Here is a 21,497-nt window from a genome sequence, read left to right on the forward strand (position 1 = left end):
TGGTATCATGAGCTTTCATGGGCACAGCCCACTTCTTCAGATGACCAGAGTTTTGAGTTTAGGATGTGCAGACCCAAAATAAATAGGAAAGAAGGTGGCGGGGGGAAAGGATGGAGTGGGAAATGAGGAGCTGAGGGTATGGAAAATCAAAGAAAAAAACAGGAAGGCAGAGCTAGGAATCAGTAAGCACCTGAACATTGGGTAGTTAAAACAAAACAGATAAGAATCAAAGTCAATAGATAGTTCCCTTCCTAACACAGGAATCTACACAAAGAGATGTTTTGCACCTTCATTGAATGTTAGGTTGATAGTGTCCCAACCATCCCTTATCGCGATTGAGTCCATTAGCATAGGAATTGAATTTGTGGATGAATTGTAATTCCAACACCTCTCTGTGTATTTGGCTACTAGAAGTAATCTTGTTTTAAATGTTTATATAACTGGTAATTTGATTTACATTTATTACATAAAAATAAAATAATTAAAACAGTTTCTGAATGGGATAAGATTTCATTCATCATGTGTCCGGTGATTTATTTCAACTCAAAGTGGTGGCTGTGGTGCATGAAGCTTGACTTCCAAAGCTAAGATCCTCCAAACCTAAGAAGAAATTAACAAAGAAATAGAAAAAATATTCCATCCTGTACTGTGCATGTTACAATACACTGTAGGCTAGATCAAGACTCTTCCAATGTCAATTTCAGTAAATTATTCATACTTAAATTACTTCTAAAAACCAGCACTCAGATTGGTTTCTCTGAACTTGAGAAGTTCTGACAGGTTAAGGTTTGCAGCTGAACCCCTACTCCTTGCAGTTCTGATCAGTTCAAACACTTAACAATTTGCTCACCTTGGAAACAGATGTCATTACTCTGCCAGCATATTAGCTTTAATCCTTACCGTTAAACAAGATGTACTTATTCTTACTCAATGTTAGCTACAATGCCTATCCTTAAATAAGAAGAGCCTTACTATTCCAAAATGCCCCAAAGTTACTCTCCAGAGACAAGGCTGTTGATGACTTATCCTAGATCAATCATCATTGAAGGTCGCCTGTCCTATTTGGCAATATTTGCTCAGTAACTAATAAAGATCAGCCTGCAGTTATTTATATTAAGTTATCATCTCTCCAGGGTGAAGCTTAATCCATTTTGCAATGTTTTTCTCAACAAGACAACATGAGTTTCTCTGTCTGAAAATGAATTAAGTGTGTGGTTTCTAAATATGGGATCTGACATTGTTCTTGTTACAAAAAGCAATTTATTCCCCAAAAGGCTTACACTTCAAAGGTTATATAAAAAGGTTCAAATATCAGTACTATCCATTTTTCAATTACTGGGCTTCCTAACGCCACTAGCTTTTGTACAGATAAGCAGTGGTATCAGTTTTCTTATTCAGCGTCTCATAGGTTTCCAATTCACATTCTAGAGAAAGCAAATTTATTGTAATACACTTAGCTGCTTTTGAAGCAGTAGTTTATAGATTGTTTCCAACAAGACTACAGGACTTATCAAATAGTATCTTAAACTTATATTTATGACGTGTAACTAATGATTCTGATTGTTGATATAGTTTAGAAAGTCTGACTATGGACAGACTCATGACAATTTAAAATATGGGAACTTTAAAAAGGAAAGGAAATTTCATCTATTTATGAAAACTGAAGTTCTTTTGAAATAAAAGCTCAGCCAGTTCTCCACACGAAAAAACTATTTTGTAGTTCTATCAAAGATAAAAATGAGCAATAATATCATAATAAAAATGGATATCTTTAGCATAAAATGCTATGGCTTGTATACAAAATTCATATAATAATTAATAAACCACTCCTCCTACTCTGTGGACATTTATGATATTAATGTTAGTACTGAATTGCCCCTTGGTTTAAACATTCTCTCTGATCAATATGTAATATCAGCAAATAGAAGAATGTGCTAAAATGTTTATTCTTTACAAAGCAAATAAAATTAAATCCCTTTCATTGTCATTAGTGTGAATAGCTTATGAGTTACTCTGCTAAGCATTGCCATACTTTCACTGAATTCATCATTTCATCTGGGAATTATTCACTGCACATCTTTTAACAACATGAGGATGGATGGGTGATAGAATAGAGCAGTGGTCCCCAACCTTTTGAGGTTGTCGGGCGCCAGGGGGCGTGGCCGTTTGCCCGCCGGGCGCCAGGGGGAGGGGACACTTGCGCGCCCGGGGGCGGGCCCCCCCCCGCCGCGCGCCCGGGGGCAGGGCCCCCTCCAAGGGCCACGCGCCCGGGGCCGGCGCTCCCCCCTCCCGCCGAGTGCCGCGCGCCCGGGACCGGCGCTCCCCCCCCGCCAAGCGCGCTCCCCCCGCAAGCGCCTGTGCGCCATGTGCCCGAGGCCAGGCCAGCCCCGAGCACCTGGCGGGCGCATTGAAATGCCCCCGCGGGCGCCATGGCGCCCGCGGGCACCGTGTTGGAGACCACGGGAATAGAGGATAGAAAAGCAGTAGTACAAGAGGAAGCATAATAGGCTGTCCTCTACTTTTGGAGAATAATTGGGGTCCTTCCCATGCCACCACCAACCTGAAAGTATGCTTACAGATAAGGCCTCGCAAATTCTCTCTAATGCAAAATGTATCATGGACTGTGAAATCTAGTGTCCTCCTGTGAAATCTGGGCTTTTTTGTGTTTAACCCTATATGTTACAGACTTTATGGGGGAGACCTGAATTTCGCAAATTGGAGGTTTTTACCCAAAGGAGTTACAGGGGGATCACAAAGTTATTTTGGGAAGGTCACCCTTATTTGTGCATTGCTGCTTTCAGAGCTAGGCAACTGGAGAGCAATGGTTGTAGTGTTGGCCAGGTGCCCAGCTCTGAAGGCAGCACGCTGCCAGTGGCAATGTAAAAGTAAGGGCTACAATACCATACCCATGTCACGCTTACTTCTGTACTACTGTTTTTAGAGCTGGGTGGCCAGAGAGTGGTGGCTGCTAAGGGCCAATCTCTGCATGTAACAGCACAGAAGTAAGGGTGGCAATATCATACCATGCCATCATTGTTTCTGCATAGCTGCTGGCATTAGCTTTGCCTTCAGAGCTGGATTCCTGGCTAGTAGTCACTGCTTTCCAGCTCTGAAGGCAGCTCTGCCATCAGTAGTAACATAGAAATGAGGGTATCAGTACCACACACCCCTTACTATAACCTTGTAGTTTATCCACCACTCTTTAGGTCAGGAACCTTACAATTACAACACAGTGAAATTTCAGATTTAAATATCCAAAATGATGAAATTTACCCTTTTTAAAATCCTATGACTATGAAATTCACCAAAATGAACCTTGAATTTGTTAGGGCCCTACTTATAAAGGGTCTCATATGTCTCTTCCAAGCTTAGTGGGAGCGTACATTGCTACTGCCAAACACCCTGTTAAGCTCAGTACATCATGACAAGTCTAAATAACATCACAGTCTCAATGATGAGCCTCAGTAGACTTGGCAAGTGGCTGACGATCCTACTTTGGCTCGTCAAGGACAAGCCAGCTCCCAAAGCATGTGCAGGAAAGGGACTTTTGGCTGGTGATTTTATTAGCTCTGAACAAACCAGCTAGTGTTAGGAGGCACTTTCCTTTCCTGTCTGATACCCAGCCTTACCTAGCGTATCAGTTACATGGTACAGAGAATCTTCTAACATGCAAGGCAGTGAATATGTAGTGATTCACTTTTCAGGGCTAAATTAAGTGCCTACTTGAAAGCATTAAATTAATTAACTTTTCCTCATTTAAAAGGTTTGCAGAATTACTAGGGTATTCTTAGCTTCTACTTTCAGACCCAGAAAAAGGTGTAATTAGTGAGTAACATATGCCTGTAGAAGGCCACAGAATAAGGTTTGGTATAGCTTACATTTTGTACCTGTGGGCAAAACAAGAATCTCAGCTGGTACTTCAGGTTTTATCTTAATTAATATCTCATATACAGGTCTCACCTTAAAATCAATTCCATTGCAACTGATTCAATTATTTATTTGTAACATTTTGCTACGATAGCCTCTGAGGCACTCTTCTTGCTGTTATGTGGAATCATATAATCAATAATTATCATTACACTGGTATTATTTATACTTGTACAAATATTTATAATACTACTTTTCACTACCATTGCATGCAGGAGACTTAGTGATGAAGCTAGTACTAGATATTTCATAAAATGCTTGAAATAGGTTTCTTTGATCTACCACTCATGTTGCTGGTAAGACAACTACACTAACCTAAATTAGTTATTTCCTTTTCTCCATTGATAATTAGCACTAGAGGGGATGGGTATGAGTTACCTATTATCTCCAATTGCTATGTTTAGCAGTGCATCCAGAAAAAATACATTATCCGTCACAGTAAAAACCTGCTTCTTTTCTTGTGTTTATTTTAAGAACTTATCAGGGAAAGGAAACTTCCAACTGTGTCAAACTATCACACCATACTTTGTTCTAGCTGATGTTTGTTTATGTTGTATGTTGGGCCAGTACCTGCATTACTCTTTGACAGTGTTAATTTCTTCTTACTAGAAAGAGCACAAAAGAATTTGCCATGATTATCTTGGACTATCAGAGGAGAATCTGTGTTTATAAAAACAGTTTTAGCATTCCCGTTTGCAAATTCTGCTGTGCTGTAGTACGTTGGCTTCAATGGATTTTTATCTTAGCAAAAACTTTGCAAGAAAGGAAAAAACTCTATTGGCTATCTTCACGAGTAAATTATATATATCAAAAACCTAGCTTTGTATTTTAGTAGTAATGGACAAAATCCAAAAAGTAGCTACGCAAATCGTAAAAACAATATATTCATATATTCTAATAAAAAAACAACAAATGGTCTGATAGCACTTTATAGACTAACTAAACATGTAGATGGTATCATGAGCTTTCGTGGGCACAGCCCACATGATACCATCTACATGTTTTGTTAGTCTATAAAGTGCTACCAGACCATTTGTTGTTTTTTTCTGTAACAGACTAACTCATCTATTCCCTGAAGCTCTTGAACATGCAAGGTAATATATTCTAGTGATTGTGTTTTGTTTATACAGACATTTTACCTTTTAAAATAAGAAAAACATCTAAATACATGCGCGCACGTGCAAAATATCCAAGACTACACCTCAGAATGAATGAAATACAACATATCTGGTTAAATATCTGCTTAGAGACAATATGGACAACCTTGCTGATTCCCACCTCCTGTGCCTCAGGTGATTTTTACTGTTTTAAGTAAGATTTTAAGTAAGTGATTTTTACTTAAGGTACATAGGTCCTGATGAGAAAGGCCAGACATATTGAGTCCAGTAACATCTATAGGCACCGCACAGACATAGCAGGGTCAAAGCCCCTGTCATTCCAACCTCCATACAACACACCTGTACACACTACATTTAATAGAATTAAAAGTGAGTAATGAGTACTACGTTTTCCATATAAAGTGACACTGCTTATTATACCAACATAATTGACAGTGGGACACTTGTATAGGAAAAAAAACCCAATCAATTAATAGAAAAAAAGATTTCATTATAAATAATATTATTACAATACATTCAGCATAAGAATAATTTACCGCATGTAGTTAAGTGCTATCAAAAATAGACAGCATTTAATCTGCTTGGAGGGAAACAACGTCTTTGTATACAATAGCATACGCTGGCATGTTGTACTTTGAAAATTTTTGAGTATTCACTCATTCTTCCATGTGTACATATTATGTAATGTAGCAAATGAGCCCTAAGTATTGAGGGTTAAAATGCTCATCTACAAAAGTACTAGGTAGATCACTTTTATATAAGCTTGGTTCTGCTCTGAAAAGTGTCTATATACGAATATCATATTCTTAGCCAATAGATCTGCTCCTTATATTCAGTCATTTATGCTCGCATTAGTGAGAAAAGTCTGTTTTTACAGCATGTCACTCCTCTTTAAAACTACTGAACCACAATAACTAAGTGAAAATGAGCTGGATTCTGTACCTTCTTCTTCATCGCCAACCAAAATGGTTCCTGTGCTCCAGTCAGTTATATCTTGAAGGCAATTCAAGCCGCACAAGTGTAACTGAGGAGTTTGTAAAGGTGGAACTGAAGTCCTAATTTGGCCTCTAAAAGCTTTATTGCTGGTTACTGAAGCACTAATATGAAATAAGTCATCACAGACCCCATGTTGAGTTGACAAGGCTAGCAGCTCAGTATTTGTAAAATGAGCATATTTGATTGGTACATTTTTGGTGGCTAAACATGGAATTCCACAATGTCATTTTTGCAATCAATTTTCAGAGTTGAATCATATTCAAGACTTCCATTTCTACTAAGCCTTTAAATCTTTTGAACCCTTTAGAATCCTCTGTGACCATTTTGGAAATTGTAGATACAAGGTACTTGTTGTGTACCTGACCTTCAGACCATTTACATATGGGTTCAAAGGTCTAGTGCAGCAACTAAGTATAAGATGGGGTAACATGAGGGGGGAAAACTATGAAAGAGTTCTCTGAATCTACAAAAAGACTTTGTGACTGTGCATTGCATTGGGAAGGGAAGGAAATTACTGGGCCAAATTCTGTTCTTTTAATAAAGTAAATTTCTTAACTTTTTTCAGGTTACTACGGTGTAAAACTAACCTAAATGAGGGCAGGAGTTGGCCTAATGTGATGGACACCACACAAAAGCTTAGAGAACTGCATCCTCACACAGAGTGAAATGGTTCACTGACGTCCCTATTAGCTCTCAAAATAAGCTTTATTGAGTCTTAAGTGGTGCCTAAGCCTCTCTGCAAAAAGGTGCTTTTCAACCATGTCCATATAGCTAAAGCCTTACATGGAGAGCGCCAAAGCAAGCTGTATCAACTACTTCTCAGACCCAATTAATGTATTGCTGTTTTTATTATGATAATTCATTGTTATTTTTGTATTTTATTGTGATATGCTCAAAATCATGCACCAAATCAATCAATCAATTACTTGGGCCTTCCCCAAATTGCTTGCAATCTAGCGATATAGTGAATAAAAGGGCACACAGTGTGGAATGAGGACACAAAGAAAATGGGTATGGTAAATAAATCACAGGATTACTCAGTTTTATTGCACTTCTTGATACTTTTATTAAACTTATTTTTCCTCTCCCCCTGCATGCTGTGTATTAGTGCTTTTGTAACGAAATCTCTTTTACTCAGCCTTCATTCATTGTTTCAGGATTTAGCCTTGTGTGAGTGCCTAATGCATACTTTGCACATAATAAATAAATCAGAGCTAGCCCACGCTCTACTTTATACCTAAAAGCTCCATTACTAACTGTAGGTGGTAGTGTCTTGTTTCAAATATTTGACTTCCAATATTTTGATTGACTAATTATAGCAGGGATTTTTTCCTCTTAGGAAATATTATGGTGTACTTAGATTGTCAGTTTCATTTTCCAGGTTTAGTGAAGCCATAAAGGATTTGGGTGCAAATACCACTGTAGTATTGTGAAGTCTGAAATATAATAGATTAAATAGCTGGAAAATAAGCAACATAAAATAATTCTAGCCAAACCTGAGCCATTCTTGTTTGGTTTGTGAAAGGACACATTTGCTTTTCTTTATACTTTTTGTTATTTGTTTATTTCTTTATGCTTCAGGAAATCAAATATTATGCATCATAGATGTAAAAGTTTAAAGGATAATTTGAGCCTTGTGCATATATTTTCCTTTCAAATAGTGTGTGTTATTTTAAAAAATCTTTAATAAGCATTGCTTTTCTTTTTCTGTGATGGGTTGGATGACATATGTCCCCTTGAGTCTGTTCCGCAATGTGCTGATCATACCACTGAGCCCACCTATCTGCCCTTTGGGGCACCCCATCACCTTGTCCTTCTGGACCAGAAGTTATGGTCCCTCCCAGCAAGAGTACAGAGTTATGATAACAGCCCCCCAGCAGAATAACACAAATGTTGATGATAGCTCTGGGAAGGTTCAGCTACTGGGACGTGACAGCACCCAGGAGCACAGCTCTCAAAAGGGACCAAAACCCCAAATTAACTAGTCTTACTCTGTATCAAAATTTTGCATAGAGAAAACTTATACAGTTTCTCTCTTTATGAGTGAAGGAGAGAAATGTGCAGCTGTTGATCCCTTACTCCCCCTGGCCCAGTAACAATTATTTACACTGGGTTTGATAATAAACAAAAGTGTTTTTATTAAGTATAAAAAGGAGGATTTAAGTGAATCTGAGTGAAAACAGACTGATCAAAGCAAGTTGCTAATCTAAAATAAACAAAACATGCCAGCTAAACCTAATACATTAAGGCTACATCTAGACTACCAGCCTCTTTCGAAAAGGAGCATCTAGACTACAAGCAGATTTTTTGAAAAAGTGAGACACTTTTTCAAAAGAGAGTCTAGGTGCTCTCTTTCGAAAAAGCACAGTTTGCATTCAATAGCACCTTTTTTGAGTGAGTACTTTTGAAAAAAGGTGTTGTTCCTCATAAAACGAGGTTTACCGCAATCGAAAAAACTGCCGCGTCCTTTTGATTTACCTTCAAAATGATATGGCTGCAGTCTAGACTCAGGTGAAATTTTTACAAAAAAGTCACTTTTTTTTAAAAAAAACCATGTAGTCTAGACACACCCCATGAGATTATTACAGATCATATCTCTCCCCTTAGTCCTTATTTCAGGTAAAATCCATCAAGACGCAGTTGTTCTTTTCTTTGGTCTAGGTCTAACAGCTTCTTGTGTATCCTCATAGCATGGGGAGGCAGTTTTCAAAAGCGAGCTGAAGGCGATCATTGATTGCTCCCCATTCCTTAAATAGAATTTCCCCACAGCGGTAATCCTTTGTTTAATTCTCCCCATACCTATGGAAAAATACCAAATTCAAGATAGATTCAAGCATCAGGTGACATTGTTGCATGTCTTTGTAAGATCAACCACATTTTAGAAAAACAAAACCATTTTCAGATCATTGTCTTTAATACCAGGCCATTAAATCTCTTAAGTACCACTAATGTCTTTCAGTAGAAGACCAAGATTAATAAACAGGTTTACACTTCATAATTCTAACTTCACATACAAGGATGATACATGTACACAAATAGAATGTACATATTCAGGGGATCACAGGCTCTTGAATGATGGGTCACTTGTTCTGTTTTGCATAAAGCTTATTTGAGTTATGTTTATTCATAGTCAAAATGTATTTCCATAAAAAATAGGGGCAAAGTGTCACAGTGATGACAGCGAGAGAGGGAAAATTTTGGTCCTCATGACTGAGAAGGAATATGCAAATTTTCATCTCCTGAAAAGGAATTGGAAGAAGGACAGAAAATCACTTACAGAAGTAAGAAAAATATATTTTTTAAAAAATGATGCCATCACCACCTATGTAAATTTCTTATATAAATGGAAATATGTAAAAGACAAGAGAAGAAATAGCAGCAGTACCTATTTTTTCATCCTGGAGAGTATTTGTACTGTGTGAAGAAGAAAAACTAAGATCATTGACTCATAAAGTCCATCATCTCTTGTCCCCAGGACTAAGCATTTCCACACAGGGAGCTGGCAAAGGGGTAAAACTAAATATCAAGAGCAAGCAGAGTATATTGTCAGTGTAATTGCCTCATTAGATACCTGGGGTTTAGGCTTCCTCTAGCTATGGTACAGAGGATGTGGCTTGTGTAAGATGTTGCTATTCCAACTTCAATGACCATACTGCTAATGCATGGGGATGAACAGTCTCTTCAGTGATCATCCTATGACTACACTGCTCCAAACCTTCTACAGTCTAGCACTTTGTATTGCACCTACTCATATATTTAGATAGCAAGCATTAAATACACATCCATTATTTTTCAGTTTAACTTTGTTCCTGAAAATAATAGGAAAATCTTCTTGTTTGTATATAAAATATTGTTGTAACGTTTATAATTATTAAATACTTGTAGTTTGTTCAGGAAGTAGTGAGCAAAGGTATGGCCAATTACAACCAAAGAAATCCAGTCAACATATTGGAAGCTTTAAAAATATCATGTAGATAAGTAGAAAATAACTGGTATTAAGAAAATAGGCCAGGTGGACCTATTGCACTCTGAGATGGATTCAGTGCACAGCATGGTCAGAAGTGGCTAACAGAAAATTCACTGTGCAGATCTCTCAGAATCTGCTATAGGATACTCCACTTCCTCCTCTGACAACAACATTCCTTACCTTGGTACAAGGAAAGGGGAAGGAAGGAAAGCACCACAGTTTTCTGATATTCTGCCCCTGTTCAGCTGGCTCTCAGCAGGCCCCTCCTCCAGACTCCACTCACCACAGAACACAGGCAGGTTGAAAGATCAAGCCCTCTGTATCATACTTGGCATGTATAGGATTCTTTTCACTCACAAATCTCAATGCACTTCACCCACTACTGTAAGTATATTTAAGTTCAGACTGGGTAACTGAAGCAAAGATAAAATGAAATTGTAAATCCAAGGATATTCTGTGGCAAAGCTATGAATATAATCCAAATATATGGAATCCCTGTAATGCCCTCAGCATAGAAGGTCCCAATCCTGCAACTGGTTGCACATGATAGACTCTTATGATTGAAGTCAGTGGAGCTATACATGGGCATAGGCATCACCTCTGTGAAGTAGGTATCAGGATTTGGAACTTTAAATCACATCTGCTTGTATGGGCTGGCTGTACATTTTGGAAATATTTTATAGAATTTAATATAATTTTTTACTGATATGGATATGGTGTTTTGGGAAATGCCATGTAATTTAGAAACATTTCCTTTTGGGCTTTCTAATCTTCATGTGTATTTATGTAAGTGAATATCCACTTTTAAAAGAAAAGTGTTGCAAAGCACAATTGTTAAAGGAACCATAATATGTTATATTCAATTTCTTCTACTGCATGTCAGGACCAAAAGTGTAGTACACTTAAGTACTCAGTGACATTACTAGGCACAAACAGAAACAGCTGTGTTAGAAGATAAAGAACAAAGCCATCTCACTAATTTTCCTAACTTCAGGAAACAAGGAAGTAATTACAGTCACAAAATTATTTATTGGCTTTTTCAATGAATGCAACAAGGCAATAATAAATAATGAAAGGACAGTATGAGATGGATTTTTATCTTCAATTCATAATGAACATTTAGATGCATATTTAAAAATCAGCTACAGGTTGAACCTTTTAAATCTGGGACTCTCTGGTCTGGCAACATCCGAGGTCCAGCAGGGTCACGGATGTTGCTGCACCAGAGAGCCCTGGTGCCTGGGAATGCCAGCCAGTTAGGGAGTCCAGTGGACCAGTGAGCTCCATCCCTGGAAAGCCCCGGCCAAGCAGGGCAGCAGTGAGACCAGTGATCCCCATCTCCATGGAGCCCTGTCCCAACGCAGCAGCAGCAGGGCAACTACGGAGCACTATCCTAGGGGAGTCCTTGCAGGGTGCGGCAGTAGAGGGGCTGCCAGCAGCTAGTGAGCCCCCTCCCTGGGAAGCCCCATTCCAGTGGGTCAGCCATGGAGCCTAGTCCCCAGGAAACCCCAGGCAGGACAGAAGCGGAGCCCTGCCCCAGGAAGCCTCGACATGGTGGGGCAGAAGTGGGACTGCGATGGCTAGGAAGCTCCATTCCCAGAGAATCCCAGCCATCTGGCAGCAGCGTGCCATGCTTAAGCTCTGGAGCCCAGTGGCAGTGGGAATGGAGTGGAGACAGCAAGAGGGAGGGGCAGTATCCTGGGTGGCGGGTGGCTGGTGGCAGGGGACCTCCCCTGATGTGGCAAATTCCCTGAGGGTACCAGACCAGGGAGTGATTTGTGGAATGTATCTGAGGTTAAGAGTCTGTCCAAATCTGCAAATTATTTAGAGATTCAAAAATATGCATAGTAAGTCTAAGACCAAATTCTTTTTTTGTTTTTGTTTGATCTCTATTTACACTGGTTCTACTCCATTGATTTCAATGGAATGAGTGCACATTTGTATGTACCTATTAGCACAGAATGTGGTTATTTTACATTTTGATTTTCAGTTTAGTCTTGTAAAATCCATACTTTATTTTCCTGAGTATCCTTCTGGAGCACAACAGTGTTCCTAAGCATACTTCAAGCCAAAACAAATAATATAATTTACCATGCTCAGACTAAAAAGGCAGATAAAAGATTTAATGGCCCAATAGTCTGATCCAGTGTGACAAATCCTATGTTCCATTGAATAGTCACAACTTCAGTTCATTTCCCATTTACCAGGCTTTGAAAGCTTCTTTAAGAGACCAAATATTTCTTAAATAGGCAGTCAGTGCTATTATCCCATTCCAGGCAAAAATGTCTATGATTCAAAATGTCTTTGATTTTGAAGCTGCAGATTACAAATGAAACTCCTCCCTCCTGAAGGGGAGTAATACTGAATGTGCAGAAGAGGTAATTCAGCATGGCTTCTTATCTGATCAAAGCCCAGGAACACCTGGGAGCATTCCTGCATCTTGGGGCATCCATTCTCCACTCAGACCTCTGCAACCCACAGTACTGTGGAATCGTAGGCTGTGTCTAGACTACAGCTCTCTGTCGACAGAGAGGTGTAGATTAGGCACGTCAAAATTGCTAATGCAGCAGGGATTTAAATATCCCGTGCTTCATTAGCATAAACATGGCCGCCACTTTTTTTCAAAACGGAGCTTTTTCCAAAAAAAATGACAGTCTAGACACAGATCTGTCGAAAATAAACCCTTTTTTGACAGATCCTGTAAACCTCATTTTTTGAGGAATACAGAATCTCTCGAAAAAAGGTTTATTTTCAACAGAGTCACATCTAGACTGCTGTTTTTTCAAAAAAGCTCCGTTTTGAAAAAAAACGGTGGCCATGTTTATGCTAATGAAGCATGGGATATTTAAAACCCTGCTTCATTAGCAATTTCAACTAGCCTAATTTACATCTCTCCGTCAACAGAGAGGTGTAGTCTAAACGTAACCATAGAAATGTAGGGCTCAAAGGACCTTGTAATGAGGCGGGTCTAACTAAACCTAGACTGTACCTGACAGGTGTTTGTCTGACCCAATCTCATAAACTTCCAGTATCAAGGCTTTCACAATTTCCCTTGGGCATGTCTATGCTACAGAGCTATTTCGAAACAACAAGGCGAGCATCCACACAGTAAGCGTATTATTTCAAAATTATTTTGAAATAACTGGCTTCTTATTTTGAAATAATAAACCCTAGTTTCACAAGGAATAATGCCCATTTTGAAATTGCTATTTCAAAATAGGCTGTGTGTGGAGGGTGCAGCTGTGCTTATTTCAAAATAATTGGCCTCTAGAGCTTAACACAGCTTTCCTGGTGGCCACTTTATTCATACCCCTAAAAACTCTATAGTTTCCCTTCCCCAGTAGGCTTCAAAACTTCAGCCACAGGGGAAACTGCTTGCGGTACAACATAGGTCCTGCTCACACAGTGCCACAAAGCACCACCCTTGTGTGCAGCAATGACAGACCCCCATGTTCCCACCAAGCCCCCAGGACTTCTAGCGAGCTGGCAGCCAGCTCCCAAGCCCCTGACCAAGGGCAGAAGAAGATAGCCCTTTCCTGGCCTGGTGCGGAGAGCCTCAATCTCATTGAAGTCTGGAGAGCGGAGGCTATCTTCCAGGATCTCCACACCAGGTGCAGGAATGCCGATGTGTACGGCTGTATGACCAACAGCCTGGTCCAGTAGGACCACATGCACAACAGGCTACGCCTCCCTCAAGACTTAGTATGACTTGCTTTTTAACCTTTCCTTAGAGTTCAGGTTTTCTAAATTGTTTATCATTTTTGTTGCTTTCCTCTGGACTTTCTTTTCAGTTTGTACACATCTTTCCTAAAGCAAGGTATCCAGAATTGGTCCCTAAAAGAGCTCAAGCCACATGGTTGTCTTCCCTTGGTATGGGAGCATAAATGCATTGGCTTTGCTCCCAATCTGAATGTTTTTGTATCCTCTGATCAAGATTTCTATTTGTACCATGCTATCCTTTTGTTTGAATGGAAATTAGGAGCTAAATCCAGGGCTTTAGGGCTACAATCCCAAAAATCTCCCTCCTGAAATTCAGTTTTGTCTCTAGGCAAATTAATAAATGAATTTGTGTGAAGAGCCTATTTACTGTCTGTATTGGAAAACTGTGAATATAAATACTCTGGTGCCAAATTATGAACATGTTTGTTTATAGAATAAAATACACCAGTGTCACTGCCTTCACTCAAAGAAATGGGTCAATTAAGTCGATTATAACTTTGCTGTTTTAATTTTTTATTAAGTTCTTGCTTCAAATCTATGAATTTCAGTCTTTGCAAAAAAGAGTCTGCCCTTGAATTTTTATGTTTCTTTTATTATTTTTCTGAGTCTGTAATTTTGTATTGGAAAGAATTGAAGGGATGTGAATTAGAAAAATAGTAGACACACAGCGATCCAGCAGACAAGTTAAAACAAAAGTTTGCTGTCATGATAGAGAAGGAAAATAAGAAAAAACTGTAAAATATGATATTTCCACATAAACAGAGCTTAGCCAAGGTCAGTGATATCAATATCAAATAAATGTAAATGAAAAGAGGGATACAGTTTAGATGTAAACATTTTAAAAAACTAAAAGAAAACAATCAGGAATGCAATAAAAAAATGTACCAGACTTTCAAAGGCAGATAAAGAACAAGTGAAAAGAAGAAAAAAAACCTAGGCAAGAAAAATAAAAACTTAAATAGAGACAGACAAGAAATAAAAAGGAAGTGAAATACAATACTATAAAAGATAATAATGAAATTGTAACTGATGACAACTTGAAAATCATAAGGAAAAATTAAAGAATTAAAATAAGAAAGGGTAAGGAGACAAACATTTAGCTTGAGATTACAAAGGAACAACTTTGATTTGGGGGCAAAGCTAGCCCTTTACATCTGTCCCTAATTGCAGCAATCACCATGTGTGACTGCAATTACACTGAGCAAGATGGGAGAGGAGGAGTATAGAGATGGAGGACTATATATATGATTTGTTTCCACTTCTCAGCCAAGCCAAGCTTTTCAGTGACTCTTTATTTAACTGTGAGCAAGACTGGACAGGGCTGGCCACCATAATGCCCTCTCCACATAATGGGAATACACTGGATCAACGGAGAACTATATAACTATCAGGCTGCAGAAGCCTTCAGAGTACAGTACAACAGTCTGACAGAAATTATTCATTCTCTTCATCAGTCTAGCCAATGGAGAAATCTGGACTACAGCCTGCTACCTGGCCTTTGTCTGGATCTTTGAATTTGTGCTAGGACAATGTTTTGGGGTATGGATTTCTAACACTCTGAGCAGAATATTTTTTTAAATCTTCATTTAAATGCAATTTATTTAAAGTAGAATAAAAATAAAATATATCATATTATATTCAGATTCCCTCAACCCTTCCGCATTTTCCTCTCCTTTTTAAATTGCAAATCTAATTTAGGGTCCCTAAAGCTATTTGTCATTAATTTAATTTTGACACCCCGAACTGTATTTGCTAGGGAAAGCTAAACGTGTATCTTGTTCATTCTGGAATTATAGAGTCCATTGAAACTCTGCATGAAGCTCCTACTCCATAATCACATTTGTCATGACCCCCATGTTTAATGAAAATTGGCTTATGGATATGAATATGCATAACTGAAAGATTTATATGAGATTTACAGTTACAATCTACTGAGTCTATATATCCTATTTTTGTGCATGTATCATTCCTGTATGTGAACTTAGAAATATGAAGTGTGAATCTATTTATAATTCTACATTTGTTATTGAGGCCTATTATTGGTACTTCAAGTACTCAAACCAATGACCTCTAAATGGTAGTGTTTGTTCTGTAGGCCCAAACAGTGGTTGGCCCCAGAAGGTCATGTGGCCAGACCACCTGATGCTGAAATCCATTTTGGATCCTATACTGTTCCACTTGGCGTGAAAAAAGTTCTAACTGAACACAAAGAACTTCTATCTTGGGCAAAAGGGATATAAAAGGGAGGAAAACAAACAACAGGGCAGTTGCCAGATGCCAGAAGATACCCCCTCCTTATTACCTAAGTCCTGGTCTATACTTGGGAGTTATTTCAAAATAACAAAGGGATTGTCCACACTATCCAGCCCGTTATTTCAAAATAATGGGCTGGTTATTTCAAAATAGTAGCCATTATTCTGCTAATCAAGAGGAATAACTCTTATTTTGAAATTGTTATTTCAAAATAGCATTAGTGTAGATGCCCAGCTGCTATTTCAAAATAATTGGCCCCCAAAGGTCTCTCTCAGCTGCCCTTGTGGCCGCTCTGGCCATATCCCTGACAACTCCACTGCTCCCCTTTTCCTGCAGACTTTAAAGCTGCAGGCAGAAGGGAAGGGGCTTATGGGCACCACACAAGCCCTGCCAGCCCCAGCCCACACAGCAACCTTCAGTGCAGCCATGGCAGACCCCAGAGCTACCTCTATGCCCTCCATAGCTGCCAGCACCCTCTGAAGCCACTAGCCAGGGGCAAAAGAGGGCACTGGCCTGGACTGGGGTGGAGATACTGGATCTCATCAAGGTCTGGGTCAAGGAGACCAACATCCAGGATCTCTGTACCAAGAGGCGCAACACAGTAGGGTACAGCCAGAAGGCTGCCAGGCTAGCCAAGAAGGGGCACAGCCAGACCCTGAATCAGGTCTGAATGAAAATCAAAGAGTTCCAGCAGTTGTACACCAAAGCCAAGGAGCAAAGTTCCTGCTCTGAGGCAGCACTGCACACTTACTGCTTTTCCAAGAAGCTGGATGTGATCCTGGGAGGGCGGCTGGCCACCTCTCTCCTCCTCCTCATCAATTCCAGACAGGACATGTCTGTCATCAGCCTCTACAAGACTGAGGTTGTGGAGGAGGAGGAGGAGGAGGAGGAGCAGGCCAGCCTGGACATCATGCCTGCAAGCCAGGAGGCCATCATCTGTGCGGAGCTGGTCCCCCCATAGGATGTCTCCCAGGGTTCAGACGAACCTGGGAAAGCACTGAGGGTGAGTTCTGTAACTTACCCTTTATACATGCAGGAGCAGATGACGGGCGGTGAGGAGCTGCATGCTCCTTGCTCATCCTTCTTGGCCTGGGCTTACAACTACTTGTGCACATGGGTGCCTATGGTGTGCCAGTCCTGAGCACTCAACTCCAGGATGCTCTGACACAGGAACCCCTCAATCCTTCTCACAAGCTTCCTACACAGGCCTGCCTTACTCTGGACTCTGTGGTGGGAAAACTTCCCACGATAAGCCACCACGAAGGAGACTGAGGTCATGGAAACACACATCAATTCCACCCACAGCACAGATGTATTTATGCCTGTACTCTCAGGCAGCATCTGATCCTAGTCAAATGCTGTGATGCAGAGCAGACAGATCCCTGCTGGTGGGAGGCAGAGGAGGGACTCCCAGTAGCACGCACTCTGGCAAGTGGCATCTGCAACACTCACACATCTCCCCCAATACACCCACTTCAGTGTGCAAGGATAGAAGTTCTCTCTCTGTGGGACGCTGTCAGTGCCTGACTTGGCATTTGCAGGAATGGAAGGAAGCTGAGTTGTTTGGTGCCTCCCTCCCACCCTCAGGCTCCTGGCCTGGCCAGCACCTTCCCAATTCTCCTTGTTACTGGGATGTGGGGGTAGCTAGGCATCCCTGGTACATCTATGCCCCTGCAGGAAAGTGCTCACTGTCTAGGCAACAGATAGCCTTGCTCAAATCACATCACCATCGTCTGAACCGAGACCTCAGTATTGGCTCAGAATTAGGGCTAGGCTTCATGTCTCCTCGGATGACTGCCCTTTTCACTTTTCTTCACAGCTGGGCCAACTGCAGGCATGGCATGTTCACCACCTATAGCACCATCTACCCAAATCCTCATGATCCACAAGCAGAGGCAAACCCGCTAGGACCTGGCATGAGAATACCTGAGCTGCCTCTGTTCCCTCATCTTCAGCTTTGATGAGGTGTGCCAGTAGCAGGTCGCTGACTGAGAGGAGTGCCAAGCTGACCGGGAGCTGCAGGAGACCATGTGGGAGCAGCTGTCTCACTAGCACGATGTCACATGCTCCTCCATAACATCCATTAAGGAGTGCATGGTCATATGGAGCAGTCCACCTGCCACCTCCCAGAACCCACCCTTCTCCGACTCCCAGCATTACCCTGCAACTCCTAGCACCCATACCCACATGCCTGGCTTCTCCTCCTAGCTCCCTCCCAGGGTCCAATAGCACCTGCCAACTCATGGCAGTGGGGCCTCCCAAAGTCTCCTGAGGTACCTGAGGCAGGCAACAGTCTGCAGGGGGATTAGGGGTCACAGACGGGTGTCTTGTAACCTGAGGGCTGGAGTGAGCCTTTTGCAGAACTCCAGAAAGATGGCCTTCTGCATGCAGAAGTTCTGGAGTCACTTCTGGTCCCCCCACCACTGCAGGACAAGGCAGTCCCACCAGTTCGAACTGGTGTCTTGCCACCAGAAACAGCATTCCATGGTGTGCAGAGGATGAAGGGGAATTTGGTGCATCATGAGTACAAGGGCCTGGGTGAAGAGGTCCCCAAGTCCATGCTGGTTGTCGTGGTCCAGAAGCACCATGTGGACAGTCTGGATGAAGTGAGCCATGAGGCACAGCACGAGTCCCGGGAGCCTGGCACTGCTTTTCAGCAGTAATAGCTCCACAGTGTCAGTGCTTTAGCATCCACAAGGGCACCGTGTGAGTTTGGTGTCCTGTGAGGGAGTGGGCAATAGAGAAGTGATGAGTGAGATGCGGCTGTAGAGAGGAGCACAAATCTTAGCCAGCCTCAGGAAGCAGCTACAGGAAGTGATTGCTCTCCTGATGCCCTCCCCTGGAATGCTTCCAGGGACTATAAATGTGATTCAGGCTCCAACCAATGTGGATGCGCTATTTCATAACAATGCTGCACTATTTCAATGGTGCCTTGTAGTGTGGACACATTATTTCAAAATAGTTATTTCAGGAATTATTATTTCAAAATAACTTACTTTGAAATAGTTTCCTAGTGTAGACATGCCCTAAGATGGCTACTGGAAACATCTGAGACTGAGCAGGATGAAGCATCGGGCCCAAGCTAGGAGGCTGTTTAACTTGTGAAAGAGATGTTTAAAAAAACTATTTAGGCTAAGACCCTGCATGGAACAGGGATTAGGATGAGCTAGCATTTTTTGTTTAATTTAGTTAGGGTATGTCTACACTACCACCCTAGTTCGAACGAGGGTGGTTAATGTAGGCAACCGAAGTTGCAAATGAAGCCCAGGATTTAAATATCCCGGGCTTCATTTGCATCTTGCCGGGTGCCGCCATTTTTAAAGCCCCGGTAGTTCGGACTCCATGCCCGCGGCTACATGTGGCACGGAGTAGGTAGTTCGAATTAGGCTTTCTAATTTGAACTACCGTTACTCCTCGTAGAGTGGCGCCAATGATGGAGTCTTTTTTTAATGAAAAGCTAAAGCTTTCTAGACTTTGTTCATTAAAGATTCAATGACAGCTTTTTAAAAAGCAGGTGGGTTTGTAAAAATGTCTTAATGAAAATCAGTATCGTCCTGACTTAAATACAGAAATAAGCTTTAATGGTGACTAGAAATATCATATAGCAATGCCTATTGTGTCAAGGCTCAAAGTAAGGCAGGTAAAAAAATAGCAATAAAGAAAGTTGCATGGTGAGACAACCTTATAGGAGATTAGTGTTTAAGTGATAATTTGGAGAAAGGTCTGAGGTTTTGGAACAAATGGAGGAGGACTGAAGGAAAGTGGTATCCAAGTGAGGAACATGGAGAGGGTTCATGTAATTTCTGCATAGATCACAGAATCAATAAACCAATGATAAGCCAGTTAAATTGTCATTGCAGTGTTACACTGTGCCCAGCATCTCATTCTAAACTCATACCTTTGAGGATGTCATTCCTAGGCAAGAATAATATGCTATATAAGGATATGTCTACACTACCACCCTAGTTCGAAGTAGGGTGGTTAATGTAGGCAACCGGAGTTGCAAATGAAGCCTGGGATTTGAATTTCCCGGGCTTCATTTCCATATTGCCGGGCGCTGCCATTTTTAAATGTCCGCTAGTTCGGACTCCGTGCCCGCGGCTGCACATGGCTCGAACTAGGTAGTTCGGATCAGGCTTCCTATTCCAAACTACCAGTACACCTTGTTCCACGAGGAGTAACAGTAGTTCGGAATAGGAAGCCTAGTCCGAACTACCTAGTTCGAGCCACGTGTAGCCGCGGGCACGGAGTCTGAACTAGCGGACATTTAAAAATGGCGGCGCCTGGCAACATGCAAATGAAGCCCGGGAAATTCAAATCCCGGGCTTCATTTGCAACTCCAGTTGACTACAATACCACCCTAGTTTGAACTAGGGTGGTAGTGTAGACATACCCATAGGGAGTAAAAGTTGGGGTTGCCTTAGATAGACCCAAGTGCGTGTATGTGTATTTACTTATGCTACTTTAGTAGTAATTGCTATATGACTAAGTATACTACAGGTTGGATCTCCTAGTCCATAACTGACGGGGCCTGATTGGTCCTGGACAAGGGAGTTTGCCAGACAAGAGGAGGTCAATTCTGGTCTCCCTGCCACCAGCTCCCCAGCCCAACTCCACTCCTGGCCTGCTCACCAGTTACCTCACTATCTCCCCTGACACCAGCCTAGCTGGGTTCCTGGCCTCGTGGCTCCCAGCTCAGCAGGTTCCTGACTGCTGGCCCCACTACTGCTGGCCCAGCAAGGTCTGATCCCTACGAGGCTACCTGTCACTGGCCCAGCTGGGCTCCCAGGCCTGGCAGACCTGCTGGTTCCTGTGCTGCTAGTGGAGCCAAGCTCCCAGCCACTGACATGTCATGGCTGACAATACCGCTGCTGCCAGCCCTGCTGCCACTATCCCTGCTCCTGGCTGCTGTGCTCCTGGCCCCAGTCCTCACTGGGGTACTCTGGTCCAGGAACATCTGTGGTCTTGCTAGACTATGTATGCCGCTAGACCAGACAGTCCTGGTTTAGAGAGTTTCAACCTGTACTTATCCTACTGAAAGATACTGTTGCTGCACTTGCCAGGAATGATTGTTTTACATTATGCCTTGAATTCTGGTGACTTTTTCTATAGAGATAAGCTGTATCCGTCAGTTGTTTAACTTCTTGATCGGTCACTGGGCCAAGCATAACTTGGAATGATAGAAATGCCACTGTGCAATGATAGCTCTGTTATGACAGATATATTTTACCTTAATCAAGCAATTCTTCCTGCTGGGGTGCAGGGTTCTTTAGTTTTTGTAGTAGGAATGCCAATATGAATATGGAACATAAGAAAAGTCTGAAAAACTCTTTTCAGAAGAAGAAAGGAATATATGTATAAGTCAAATTCTCTGTCATGTATTAACTGCAGGTGCCAAAAAGGATAGCATATTTGGCTGTCCAGACTATTTACATTGGGTCAGTTATGTTATTTATTTTTCAGAGAGAACAGGAAAAAACGCAGAGTTTTTTGTGCATGAATGTGAAATTGAAAAA

Source organism: Pelodiscus sinensis, chromosome 2 (genome assembly GCF_052426305.1).
Source record: "Pelodiscus sinensis isolate ZL-2025 chromosome 2, ASM5242630v1, whole genome shotgun sequence".
NCBI classification, from domain to species: Eukaryota; Metazoa; Chordata; order Testudines; family Trionychidae; genus Pelodiscus; species Pelodiscus sinensis.